Here is a 15,279-nt window from a genome sequence, read left to right as displayed (position 1 = left end):
CTGGCGTATCGCTGCAGAATGCTGTGGTAGCCATGCTGGTTAAGTGTGCCTTGAATTCTAAATAAAGCAAAGCACCCCCACACCATCACACCTCCTCCATGCTTCACGGTGGAAATCACACATGCAGAAATAATCCGTTCACCTACTCTGCGTCTCACAAAGACACGGCCGTTGGATCCAAGAATCTCAAATCGCAGGCTGTCAAATCAAAAGGCACTCCTTCGATAAAGTTGTTTTTGACTCAAATGAAAACATGTCATTTTCACAAGGTTGTGGAGTAACATGTTCAACTACTTATTATTGGCTCGAATTCGGGTTGTGCCTTTAGATTGACAAAATTAACAACCAATGCAAGAATTTTCACTTCTTAAACCCCGCCCTGGTCTGCTTGGTTTGTTTCGCAAGCGTTCAAGAAAGTCTTGTGATGTTGCGCCTCTTGGTTCAGAAATTCTGATGTAACATTAAGGCTGTTAGAAGACATTTACAGGAAAAATGTACAGGAATCCTAGTCTCTCAGCCTGTATCTTTGGTGCTAAGCTATCAATGCTAGTTAGCTAAGTATCTAAACCTGATGCATCTGAAATAACTATCGTTTAACGTTAAATACAGCCTCAGTGACTGTTCAAGCAAACAACAACACTGGAGGCCTATTGGAACAAATACAAAGTATGAAATTTACAAGTAATTAAATAAAAAAAATATAGGCTATTTGGAAAGGACACAATGGCTGCAACTTCGGTCGGTGATGGTGGGAGTGGTTTTGCCGAATGGACCCATAGGTGTTTGAGCCTTGAACAACTGAAAAATATTGAGTAACTACTCTCATTCTACAGGTTTTTAAGCATCTAGTTACAGACGTTAGACTAAGACATCCAGAGCAACACATAGCAGGGAGCTCCAATATGATCAGGAAACTAGACCGGTTATATAGATCGCTGAAAATGACGGTCAATCATTTCTTGTATTAGTCATCTCAGGAATGGTACTTGAAAAATGTAGCAGAAGCAATTTCCGGTTTAGCTCCTCACTAAACAGTCTATAGACATGAAATCATAAAATTACACAACTGAGTAGGACAAAATAAAACCACCAAAACTCGCAATCGGAAAAAAACTGGCAGTGAAAGCAAAGATCCAAGTCATCTACCCAAAGGTAGTAACTGCAGGCAAGAGCGAAATGGATTCAATAGGGTCGGTTGTTTGAAAAGTTCAAATGAAAGACTATTTTTAAATTCGTTTTTCAAATAATTTGTTCTGCTTTTAAATTAGTTCTGCTCCTTTTGTTTACAAATCTACAAACGATTCTCTCAACATCCATCACTTCTCTCATTCTTCACACATTTTCAACTTTATTTCTAATGTTTACAATTTATTTTATTTTGAATTCAATACTTAAGGCGTGAAATTGACCCCATATTTTTTCCCCAAACAATATACAATATTGTTGCATTCCCTCCCCACCCCCATAACATCATAATAAACATCAAGGGCGTTTTACTAAGACATATGCAATGTACACAACTGAAAACTGCTCCCAAAAAAACAGGACACTGCCCTTGCCACCAAACTATACTTGATTTTCAGCACAGGGAAAGACCTCAAATTGAAAATATATTTATGTGATCAAGACAAAGGAGATGATTGTGGACTACAGGAAAAAGAGGACCGAGCACGCCCCCATTCTCATCTACGCGGCTGCAGTGGAGCAGGTTGAGAGCTTCAAGTTCCTTGGTGTCCACATCACCAACAAACTAACATGGTCCAAGCACACCAAGACAGTCATGAAGAGGGCATGACAATGCCTTCTCCCCCTCAGGAGACTGAAAAGATTTGGCATGGGTCCTCAGATCCTCAAAAGGTTCTACAGCTGCACCATGGAGAGCATCCTGACTGGTTGCATCACTGCCTGGTATGGCAACTGCTCGGCCTCCGACCGCAAGGCACTACAGAGGTAATGCGTATGGCCCAGTACATCACCAATTATGGGTAAAAAGTACCCCCTACACATTTATATTACAAATGTGGTGTTCGGGTCCACTGGGGGTAATAAAAGTGTGGAAGTGTGTGTATGAAAACAAGTAAAAATGAAACAAAAATGTTTGCCCTGTGCCTTCACTCTGTCTTCCTCTTCCCTGGGCCTGCTGTTTCAGCATAGCACCAAGTACCTGTTGGTCTCCCTGCCTGTCTACCCGTCTCCCACTTTTCTCGCACTCTTTACCCTTTGCAGTGTGTGAAACTACACAATGGCTTGTGGGAACCTGCACAATGTTATTACAATACATTGTAGAAAATTCTGTATTTTCCCACACTCTACCCCAGCCAGGTGCAAATTGAGGGAGGGACACAATAAATAAATAGCTTTGCATGTGTGACCACAATCAATCAGTATGGCAAAAAGATTCTCTGCTCAGAGGGCCTTAGGAATTATTTTTGCAGAGAGAGAAGCTAGTGTGGAAGGAGCGTCTTCCACTTTGAAGATTAAGAATTTTCCGAATATGAGAATCATGTCTCTGTCAATTCGGAGTCTAACAGTGAGTTGGAAGAAGAGGATGAGATTTACCCTCAGCCAGCCCCAGGACTAGCTCGTCAGCAGCCAGCCCCAGGAACAGCCCGTCAGCAACCAGCTCATCAGCAGCCTGCAGGTGGAGAAATATGGATGTCAAAAAATTGTGAAATTGAATGGTCTTCTTGTCCAAGGAATGAGCCACCCTGCATGGCTGCCAATGTGATAAGGAAGCAACCATGGCCGACGCGGATGGCGGTTACTCACGTGCAGGACATAGTCTTCTTTTGAACTGTTCATCCCAGACACCCTCCAGAAAATCATTCTGGACTGCACTAATTTGGAGGAAAGGCGCGTTTTTGGAGAGATGGAAGGAGATGGACCAAACTCATTTACATGCATTCTCTGGGGTTCTTATCCTTGCTGGTGTTTTCAGATCTAATGGAGAATCCACAGAATCCTTGTGGGATGCAGAAACTGGCAGATAACTTTTCCGTGCAACAACGTCTCTGGAAAACTTCCTCATTATTTCCAGGATTATCCGCTTCGATAACCGAGACACTAGACCAGCTCAGCGGCAGAGAGACAAGATAGCTGCAATCAGGCCAGTGTGAGACAAGTGGGTGGACCACCATCCTCTTTTTTACAACCCTGGGCCCAACGTTACTGTCAAGGTTTTACTGCTATCCTACAAAGCATTACATGGACTTGCTCCTACCTATCTCTCCGATTGGGTCCATCCATACATACTTACACGTATGCTACGATCACAAGACGCAGGCCTCCTTATTGTCCATATAATTTATAAGCAAACAGCTGGAGGCAGGGTTTTCTTCTATAGAGCTCAATGTTTATGGAATGGTCTGCATATCCATGTGAGAGACGCAGACTTGGTCTCAACCTTTAGGTCTTCACTGAAGACTAATCTCTTCAGTAGGTCCTATGAATGAGTGTAGTCTGGCCCAGGGGTGCGGAGGTGAATGGCAAGGCACTGGAGTGACGAACCACCCTTGCTGTTTCTGCCTGTCCTGCTCCCCTCTCTCCACTGGGATTCTCTGACCGTATTACGGGGGATGAGTCACTGGCTTACTAGTGCCTTTCTATGCCGTCCCTGGGAGGGGACGTCACGTCGTGCCAGGCTTGTTTCGCTATACCTGACTTGAGTAGGTTGAGTCACTGACGTGATCTTTGCGCCCCCTCTGGCTCGTGCGGTGGAGGACATCTTCATGGGGTGTACTCAGCCTAATCTCAGGGTAGCAATCACTATCAATAACGATAGTGATAGACTAGATAGTTGTATGCATACCATCAGGGGTAAAGTGGCTGAGCAGCAGGATAAAAAATAGTAGCAGCAACGTATGGCTTTTGTGTTAGGAGAGAGTCATTTGAATAGAGGCACCGCAGATAGTGCTGATGACTGGTCCATTTGAACCATGCATGAACAAGAGAATCTATATTCGGAGAGCCTGTTTCTGTCCCGCCCTTGACTTTGGTGCATGGCATGTGATGTCCATAGCCTCTTTGTCGCAAAACTCCCTGATCTTCTCAAAAATATATGTTTGTCTAGCTGTGTTCAGTCCAGGTGGTGCTTGTACAGGCAGACCATCTATGGGAGGAAGGATGTCAGCGTTGCGCAGCAGCTGGAACCTGGTCCCGACTGATTCCGAACACTCCTTGGCTACAACAACACCAGGCTCCATAGCAGCAAAAAATTACAAGACATTACAACCTTGCACAACATCAATTCACCTCCCAAGTGTATATAAGAAGAATAACCTTATACAATGCAATGGAAATAATATTCACCTGAAGTGCTGGTACTGCTTAATCTGTGGCAGCGGCCTGAAGTACGGAGTCAGGTGTTGATGCTAGCCATAGCTTTCCACAAAACACCAGTCTCAACGTCAACAGTGAAGAGGCGACTCCGGGATGCTGGCCTTCTAGGCAGAGTTGCCAAGAAAAAGCCATAACTCAGACTGGCCAATAAGAAGAAAAGATTAAGATCGACAAAGAACACAGACACTGGACAGAGGAACTCGCCTTGAAGGCCAGCATCCCAGAGTCGCTTCTTCACTGTTGACGTTGAGACTGGTGTTTTTCTGGTACTATTTAATGAAGCTGCCAGTTGAGGACTTGTGAGGCATCTGTTTCTCAAACTAGAAACTCTAATGTACTTGTCATCTTGCTCAGTTGTTCACTGGGGCCCCCCACTCCTCTTTCTATTCTGGTTAGCGCCAGTTTGCAATTTAGACTTTGGTCACTAGATGGCATCAGTGTATGTGCAAAGTGTTCGACTGATTCAATGAACCATTGCATTTCTGTTCAAACTTTTGTATCAAGACTGCCCAAATGTGCCTAATTTGTTTATTAATAACTTTTCATGTTCAAAATTGTGCACTCTCCTCAACAAATAGCATGATATTCTTTCACTGTAATAGCTACTGTAAATTGGACAGTGCAGTTAGATTAACAAGAATTTAAGCTTTCTGCCAATATCAGATATGTCTATGTCCTGGAAAATGTTCTTGTTACTTACAACCTCATGCTAATCGCATCAGCCTACGTTAGCTCAACCATCCCGTGGAAGGGACACCGATCCCGAAGAAGCTAGCTAAAAAATGTACTCAAATCCCAATCCATAGAGTAATGTTAGCAAGCCAGTCATCAAACTCCAGCTGGCTAGCTAACAGCAAGCTTTAACTAGCAATACAAACCAATTGTCATAGCTAGCTAAAGTTAACTAAATAGGTTCAATGTTAGCTAGCAAGCCAGCCATCTAACCTCCGCTAACGTTAGTTTGCTAACAATAAGCTTTGACTTGGTCTTTTGTTTAGATATGTAACGTAACGTTAGCTAGCAAAAATTTTTACAAAAATCCCAATCCATAGAGTAATGTTAGCAAGCCAGCCATTTTAAGTCCAGCTGGCTAGCTAACGGCAAGCTTTAACTAGCAATACAAACCGATTGTCATAGCTAGCTAAAGTTAACCAAATAGGTTCAATGTTAGATTCTTACCCGTATACATGGATGATAGCTTCACGGCAGACCACAACCCCTTTCATTAAATAAGACGTCCTGTGTCGTTTCTGATTAGTTTGCACAGCTTGTTTGGCCAGTTGTGTCAAGTCACTCTTTATTAATATCCATAGAGTAACGTTAGCAAGTCAGCATGGCACGATCGTCCTCCAGAAAGTAGTCCATCACAACTTTTTCCCACTGACCTATGTCGATGGCGCCTGATAAATTCAGGGCAGCAATTTTATTGAGAGCAGTGGCAACATATTTGCAGGTCTCCATGGCTAACGTTATATCTTTAAAAAAAAACTGCAGTAGAAAGGATTATTTACGCATTACGAGCAGCTCATTTTATAGACACAACATGCTACACCGCAGACCAATCCAAACTCATCTCTCGGCATGTCCAGTCCACTCATTATCTCAGCCAATCATGGCTAGCGGGAAGGTTGCTGTATTTGTCTTGGGCTAAACCAACTAGGCTTGTAATTTAACAATTGTATTTGTATTTACAGATGGCATACAAGTTTGATATTAAGGCAAATGAAAGTTCACATGCTCGAGAAGGCATTTCTGCCAAAAAGCACATTTTGATCGAAATAAAAATACTTTCAAATGCCTCTCCTGTGAAGTAATAACGTGCAACATATGCCTAGCTTCCTGAAACGGGTCACATATGGCACCAATTTTGAAAGGGGAGACTGTCACGAACACAAAGGTGTCGGTTCATCTGCTCTACACAAGGGTGATGGAAGCCGTCTGAAGGTAACCCAGTTATGGCTTAAAAAATGCATAGGGGTAAAATGCGCCACGAATACTGTGACCAAATATGGGTTGATTTTGTTTTACTGTTGTTTGTTTTGTTTTTCTCATATCTCTCAAATATAGGACAGACATTTCAAAACCTTGTTCTTTGTGATTTTCTTCCTGTATGTTTTGCAATGTACAAATGTGTCATTCAATGCGTTTCTATGGGCTATAGCAGTAAAGACCAAATTCTATGTTTCATCAAATCTTTTTTTAATATATATATTTTTTACTTACATGGATCCTAAAATTCTAAATCAAATGGCAAAATTATACATTTTATGTCCATCTTAAATCAATTCCATATGTTAGTTTCGTAGATATTGCAATCCTAGGGATTACACCGGTTTAGGAGAACTTCTAAGTTATGTTCTATGAGATGATATCAGTGAATTTACATGACCTTTATGAGTTATGAAGCCTTTATGTGCTTGTTTTGATTACATAAATGATTCAAAATGCACCAAAGAAATCACAGAAATTGACAACGTTTACCACATACCTTATTTCTGGTGTTTAGTAGATACAATTATTCTCCTATTGGGGGTGTGGCTTTCAGATTATTATTTTTGGCCACCCGTTACAGAAATGTAATTCCTGTTCATGTTAAGTTTATACACTGCAAATGTATATTTTCCTTTAATATTTAACCGGAATGACATTTACTCTCACAGGTGGCCAAAAAAATGATCTCAACACCACTCCCGTACTAAGCCATGCCTCCAGACTTCAAAGAAAACAACCTAACTTAGTGACCCAAATGGTTGGGTCAAAATAACCCAAATTGTGTTCTGTCCACTATTTACTCAGCGTTGGGTTGTTTTTAAAACCTTTTACTGTTGTGGGCTAAATTAGGGTCACACATATTGTGTCTTGGTAATCTTTAAAAAATCTACTTTGACACAAAAGTATACACCTCACACACATGGTTTGGGCTTAAAAAAAGTCACATGTACAATGTCAGATATAGGTTAGTGATTCATTTTAACTATATTTCTGCTTTTTCTAACTCCTATTGTTGGCTGAAAAATGGCTGTGTGTGTTTGTGACTTGGCTCTGATCTAACATAATCATATGTTGTGCTTTCACTGTAAATCATTTTTGAAATCGGACACCATGGGTAGATTAACAAGATGTTTATCTTTCATTTGCTTTATTGGACTTGTTAATGTGTGAAAGTTAAATATTTCAAAAAATATATTTTTGAATTTCGCGCGCTGCCTTTTCAGTGGAATGTTGTGGGTGTTCCGCTAGCGGAACCCCTGAGCTAGAAAGGTTAAATGTATTACATTTTGAGTTTGCATCCCAATATTACACTTTATATAAATCACAGAAGACTGACCATTTGACATAGAAACACGGGATTTTCGGCAGTTTACATTTTTTGGTTTGTTTATTCATTATAATATTAATGTCACACCCTGATCTGTTTCACCTGTCCTCGTTTTTGTCTCCACCCCCTCCGGGTGTCGCTTGTTTTCCTCAGTGTATTTATCCCTGTGTCTCTCTGTGCCAATTCATCTTGTATGTTTCCTACCAGCGGTTTTTCCCCATTTTCCTGCTTTGCCTTTTCTCCTTTTTCTAGCCCTCCCGGTTTTGACCCTTGCATGTTCTGGACTCTGTACCCGCCTGCCTGACCATTCTGCCTGCCCTGACCTCGAGCCTGCCTGCCACTCTGTACCTCCTGGACTCTGATCTGGTTATGACCTTTTGCCTGTCCACGACCATTCTCTTGCCTATTCCCTTTGAATTTATTCAACATCTTAAACTCCAACCATCTGCCTCCTGTGTCTGCATTTGGGTCTCGCCTAGTGTCATGATAATTAAAATATGAATGATATTCCACCCATGAGGCCACTAGAGGGCGACCCCAGCATGTTTTTGACTGTACTCCTCTGACTGTAGGAAGTTCTGCACAAGATCTGATCTTTTAACAGTTCATAACTTAAGACATCACAGGCGAGTACTCACTGGAAATACATCGTATTACTGTTCTGACTGAGGGAAGTGCTTCACAACATCAGGTGATCTAACAATTCATCTGAGTGCACACATGAGACATTTTACTCCTGGTCTGACTGTGGGAAGTGCTTTACCCCATCAAGTGGTCTAACGGTTTATCTGAGATTGCACACAGGAGAGAAATCTTACTCCTGTTCTGACTGTGGGGAGTGCTTCATAAGAACTGATATTCTAACAGTTCATCAGAGTGCACACAACTGGGTAACTTAAAACATAATACACACTGGAGAGGAACCTGATCAGTGCTCTTCTCTCAGACCTCCAACAATTGAAATCACTCAATTCTCAGCTCATAGAATACATTGTTAGAGTGAATTGGATTAAATGAAGAGTTGCACACAACTGTAATCCCATTGTTTCTTACAAGGTGGGGGACTGCAAACAATGGAAAACTAGCCTACTCCTGGTGGGCAAAACTGGCTGCAATTACATTAGGCTAATGTCCTAATTAGTTAGGTTGTATACTGATTGTAAAAAAAAAATTGGCATCTTTGTGACCAACAAAATCTTTATTTATTTATTTATCTGACATAGATTCAATCAGATATGTCATGTTGAAAAGCCAAAACAAGTAAGACTTTGGGAGTTCACCTCAAAAATATATTACAATATTAATCTTATTAAATCAAATTCTAAACAAATGTTATTGGTCGTGTACACATGTTTTGCAGATGTTATCGCAGGTGCAGCGAAATGCTTACGTTTCTAGCTCCAACAATGCAGTAATAAATAACAATTCAAAACAATGCACACAATTCCCAAAACATTTAAATAAAGAAATTAAGGAATATCAGAACGAGCAATGTCAGAATATAAGTATCTATTTAGGCGTGCCATAACAAAGGGGTTGAATACTTATTGACTCAAGACATCTCAGCTTTAAATTTTTTATGAATTTGTAAAAATCGCTAAAAACATAATTCCACTTTGACATTATGGGATATTATGTATAGAAGTGACAAAAAAAATCTTGATTTAATCCATTTTCAATTCAGGCTGTAACACAACAACATCTGGAAAAAGTTGTGAATACTTTCTGAAGACACTGTACATCCCTGGCTGTTCAAAAGCCTTGCTGGTCATCACCAGTAACACATGCAGATTATAACACGGTCTGCTGACTTGCTGAAGGCATCTGTTTTCTGTCTTCTGACCTCCCTCCGGGCCATTCAGAGTCGTAATAAAAGAAAGGGAGAGCAATTTATTTGTCTTGTGATAGGGAGGGCTGACCTCCCCCCTTTCATTCCATTGATGCGGTCCAGGGAATATCTGTTTTCCAATACCCCCCGACTGAGAGTGCATGATTTCACTTGTGGGCTCTCGCTAAAACAACATGTTTTTCTTTCTTTCAAGTTTCTCGGTATCTTGGTATCACTGCTCAAAGTTAGCAGAGTTTGGGACTTAATTGCTCACTCATTTCATTTGTATATGTCCTACCAAAGCCACTTGGTGTCACTAGATCATAAGATTCAGAGCTATGTTCAAGAACGTTCTCCAGTCACATGTAGTCTACAGAATACTACGCTTCCAATTTGCCCTCATTCCGATAACCAGTTTGTGAAAGGCTTATAAATAACAGTATAATAATTCATATTTTCACCCATTCAAGTGATGGTGTAGAGAGAAAACAATTAAAAAACTATTTTAAGGCATAATACTGCTGTCCCTGCAGCTGTTTGTAAACTGTTGTGATGAGCTTTTGTATGTTGAAATATCAGGCTTATTCCCCAGGCTGGTCCTCTTGTTAAGAAGCCATAGGGAAGCTATGCAAATTTTTCTCTGTATGAATAAACCATCTGGCTCCCTCCGGTACTGAGCAGCGTATTCACTTACAGCTCTCGCTGGAACCACGGGGGTGTTTCCTATACCTTTATCAAACTGTAAACTGGCAGGTTGCACCTTGTAAGAGCCATGTAGGTATGGTTGCATACTCAGTGGAAGGGCATGCTTGACAGAGAAAAGGGGTAACTGGATCAAAGTTTATGTAGTATGACTTCTGTGATTTGTGAAGCAGTTATGTAGTGCTTATGAAGCCTTAATACATTAGGGTTTTTATATAGAGGGACCCACATTGATAAAGAAAGAGGCAGTGAAGATTAGCCACTTGCCTTATCAATTTGGGTCAACTTTTACCACCACTGGGACTTCCCTTAAACCACGCTATGTTATGGAGACACAACAGACAATTATTACTACAGGTTTTCATAATGACTTCACCTACTGACAACCCTTATCTCACAATCTCTAATTTGCTCCATGTCTACTTATTTTTGCTCCAGTTTGAATTTTCCATGTGAGGCGAATATTAATGTCACTTATGTAATGCGGTGGCCAGGTGGTTCTCTGTGCAGTGCAGCTGCAGCAGCCAGCCAGTGTGGTTTAAGGAAAGTCCCAGTGGTTGTAAAAGTTGACATTTCAGAGCATATTATTCCTGGAAACATCTTCTGGTTACCCAGCTGTTCCTGCTAATTGCAGTGTAATAAATTCCTAAAGTTAATGTCAGTCAGACAAATACTCCCTGGTAAAGAGGATACAGGAGCATTAATACCAAGGTTTGGCTCACTTGTTATATGATAATTGGGGTTAAAGGTCCTGTCTAGTAAACATCATGTTTTCTGTTGAATTCTGTTATATTTAGCCAGATGAACTTAGCATCATCAATGGTTGAAAAATGTGTTTCATTGCTACTGTATGTTGCTAACGCTCTATGTGAAAAGGTCTGAATCACACGTTTCAAAGACCACTAAGACAACGTATCTTGTCGTCACTGGTTGTTTCTACAGCTGCACCGGGACCAGGACTATACAGTAGATAACGGGGAAGCAGCCTGCCATCATTGTGCAATCAAATCTGTTAAAAAATATTGACCCTTTGCCATCCTTAGGGTATATGTGTAAAATAAAGAGACCGGGTGGCAAAGAAATGTTTTGGTATCTGTATTCCATTTTCACTGGTAAATTCCCATTGGTGAGTCTCTAAGCGTTGCACCAAGGGAACAAATCTTGGAACATTTTAATTTGGCCCAAAGGCCTTCTCTGCCACCACCTCTCCCTGGACACCAAGTAAACACATCTCCTGTCTTAGAGGTGTGATTGTTTTCATGGTTGCTCTTGGGATACTTTCCTCAGTAATGGGCTCCTATTCTGTCTGGGGGACGAATTTGAATATCTTTCAGTCTGCTGTGTTATCACGGCCCTTTTCCATTTGAACATTTCCCTTTTCGGTGCTATGCTGCATCGTGCCGCAGAATGATATCTGCTCTCTGTCAGCAGATGCTGGATTTAATCATAGCCAGGGAGGCACCCTGTTTGCAGCAAGCACCAGTATTTTCATTTGCCGCGACTCTTCACCATTATTTGTTATCTGCATGCCCTCACTGGAGTGGCGACAGCACTTCAAATCCTTGGAGGGGCCCTGCCTCATACTGAATGTTATTTTTTTGGGGTGGTTTGCTCGCAATTCTGCTCATAATTGCAAACAGAGATAGCTCTGGACATATTTGGGTTTGGAACCATTTTTGTCCATGTACTGTTATTACACATTCTGTTGAACCTGAAGGGGGAACCTTCTCAGGAATGTTCCGGTTTCCCTCTGACAGGGAGCCCGCACCTCCTAATGTATATCATGAGTGCCCTCTGCTAAGCTGCTCAACTGTGAATGAGAGAGTCTGAGGACAGTTCAGTCGTTGCTTTGTTTGGTTCAGTGCTTGTCACCAAAGTGTTTTCAAAGGGTACCAAATTGCCATTTTCTATCTATGTTGTATCTATGTTTTTTTAATGGTGAGAAGAATAGAATAGATTAGGAATCCACTTTTTTTCTAGTGGGAAATATAAGGTATTCATGGTTTTCTGGAATCTCATTTATATTTGTCAAGAATTCAATTCCCTTTTTTTTTTTAATATAAATTAATAAAACCGAAAGCTTACCTTAACTTGGAAAAGTTGCAGTGTTGGAAAGCCTTAGCCAGCAAGCTAGCATACATATCATTCCTCTCTATTTGAGTCAGGCTGTTGAGTGTTTGTTAAGGATGTCGGGGTTAAACATATGTTGAAGTTAAGGAGACAGATGATCCATCTACATGGAGAGACATCTCTCTCTTGCCCACTGTCTATAAAGTGTTAATGAAATGCTTGATTGCCCGCGCACTACCATGGCTTGTAGATACAGGCCTTCTCTCTCCCAAACAAAAGGCATATATACACTGTAGACAGACAGGGCATGAATGGATATGTATTCTGCCTTAGAACTGGAATTGCTGACTTTAAGCAGGAATCCACAAAGTTTAACACTGTGTTATTGGTCTTTTCGATATGCCTTTGGTACTTTATCAAAGTGTAGTGATCAATGCCCTTGAAGAAATACGCCTGCCTCAGCCTTATTTGGACATTATATCCGATGTATACAAAGGCAATTTTTTCCAAGTCATTTGTGGAAGCAGCTGACTGAAGAAGCATTCGTAAGAAGCATTTCAAGGTCCTGGAGTGGCCTAGCCAGTCTCCAGATCTCAACCCCATAGAAAATCTTTGGAGGGAGTTGAAAGTCCGTGTTGCCCAGCAACAGCCCCAAAACATCACTGCTCTAGAGGAGATCTGCATGGAGGAATGGGCCAAAATACCAGCAACAGTGTGTGAAAACCTTGTGAAGACTTACAGAAAACGTTTGACCTCTGTCATTGCCAACAAAGGGTATATAACAAAGTATTGAGATAAACTTTTGTTATTGAATAAAAATACTTATTTTCCACCATAATTTGCAAATAAATTCATAAAAAATCCTACAATGTGATTTTCTGGATTTTTTTTTCTCATTTTGTCTGTCATAGTTGAAGTGTACCTATGATGAAAATTACAGGCCTCTCTCATCTGTTTAAGTGGGAGAACTTGCACAATTGGTGGCTGACTAAATACTTTTTCGCCCCACTGTATACTTCCATACATTTTTTCAATCTGTATCAGGGGACCTTCGGATGAGTTTTGTGGGGCCTGCGGGCATCCTCGAGCAATACTGTGTACCGCAAACTGTTCTGACCCTACAGACAATTATTTGAGAAGACCGATTTTCAGGATGTCTCATGGTTTGACAAACACCGCTCTAGCTCTGCCACCTTTCACCGTAGACGTGGGAGTGCGACAACGGCGGATGTGGTGAACAGATATCTTAAACTGACAGATTTCTATATGGGTTTTTCGTATTATGTTAATTATATTCCTGCAGGGCCTTCAGATTTATTCAACAAATACGATAGTCAGTTTAAAAAGTCAGAAACGTCCAGCTAACCCTATGCCCTATCTCAAAACTGAACTTGGATTGAGCTCGCCTAGAGCACATGTGCGCCGAGCTGGGCTAATTCAGGAGACAGATTGTAGTTTTTATGCCCTGATATCAGGAGCTGGCGGCGAGAAATTTGATTAAACAATTCAGAGACTGAAACTAATAAATCAGGTGACTTATATTTAAGTAGATCGATAGACAATCCTGAAATCAGCTGTCAATAGTAAAACAAGGTTTAAACGATGTTTGAGTGAACCCTGAATACAGAACATTTATGGTGAAGTCGTTTCCGGACACTATAGACTTCTCCTTCTCCTTGGTATCAGGCAGATGCAGCTACGGCAGCACTGGACTAGCTTGAGGCTGCTTGGGAAACTCGCTGCTATGGACTGTGCTTACCATTCTGTCTCCCACTCCATGTATCAGAATGCTGCTATTGGCGAAGACATTCTCACTTTTAGTGTTGAGGCGAGATTTCAGGTCCTACCAACAAAATACAACCTAGCACGTTGGTGTCTGTTGCACATCAAATAAAATCAAATTGTATTGGTCACATGCACATGTTTAGCAGATGTTATTGTGGGTGTATTGAAATGCTTGTGTTTCTAGCTCGAACAGTGCAGTAATATCTAACAATTTCACAACAATACACACAACACACACAAATCTAAAGTAAATGAATGGAATTAAGAATATATGAATATTTGGACGAGCAATGTCGGAGTGGCATAGACTAAAATACAATAGAATAGAATACATGATGTACATATGAGATGAGTAATGCAAAATATGTAAACATTATTAAAGTGGCCAGTGATTTCAAGTCGATTTAAATAAGGCAGCAGCCTCTAAGGTGCTGGTGATGGCTGTTTAACAGTCTGATGGCCTTGAGATAGAAGCTATTTGTCAGTCTCTCGGTCCCAGCTTTGATGCACCTGTACTGACCTCGTCTTCTGGATGATAGTGGGGCGAACAGGCAATGGCTCGGGTGGTTGTTGTCCTTGATGATCTTTTTGGCCTTCCTGTGACATCGGTGCTGTCGGTGTCCTGAAGGGCAGGTAGTTTGCCCCCAGTGATGCATTGGGCAGACCAAACCACCCTTTGGAGAGCCCTGAGGTTGCTGGTGGTGCAGTTGCCATGCCAGGCGGCGATATAGCCCGACAGGATGCTCTCAATTGTGCATCTGTAAAATTTTGCGAGGGTTTTAGATGCCAAGCCAAATTTCTCCTGGTACCACCCTCCCAGGGCCCTCAACTCCTCCCTGTAGGCTGTTTAGTCATTGTTAGTAATCAGGCCTACTACTGTTGTGTTGTCGGCAAACTTGATGATTGAAATGGAGGCGTGCGTGGCCACGCAGTCATGGGTGAACAGGGAGTACAGGAGGGGGCTGAGCACGCACCTTTGTGGGGCCCCTGTGTGGATCAGTGAAATGGAGGAGGAGTTTCCTACCTTCACCTACCTGGGGGCGGCCCGTCAGGAAGTCCAGGACCCAGTTGCACAGGGTTGGGTTCAGACCCAGGGCCCCGAGCTTAATGATGGGCTTGGAGGGTACTATGGTGTTGAATGCTGAGCTATCGTCAATGAACAGCAACCTTACATAGGGATTCCTCTTGTCCAGATGGGATAGGGCAGTGTGCAGTGTGATGGCGATTGCATCGTCTG

Source organism: Salvelinus alpinus, chromosome 9 (genome assembly GCF_045679555.1).
Source record: "Salvelinus alpinus chromosome 9, SLU_Salpinus.1, whole genome shotgun sequence".
Classification (NCBI taxonomy): domain Eukaryota; kingdom Metazoa; phylum Chordata; class Actinopteri; order Salmoniformes; family Salmonidae; genus Salvelinus; species Salvelinus alpinus.
The sequence above is the reverse complement of the archived record's forward strand: the minus strand, read 5'-3'. Positions refer to the sequence as shown.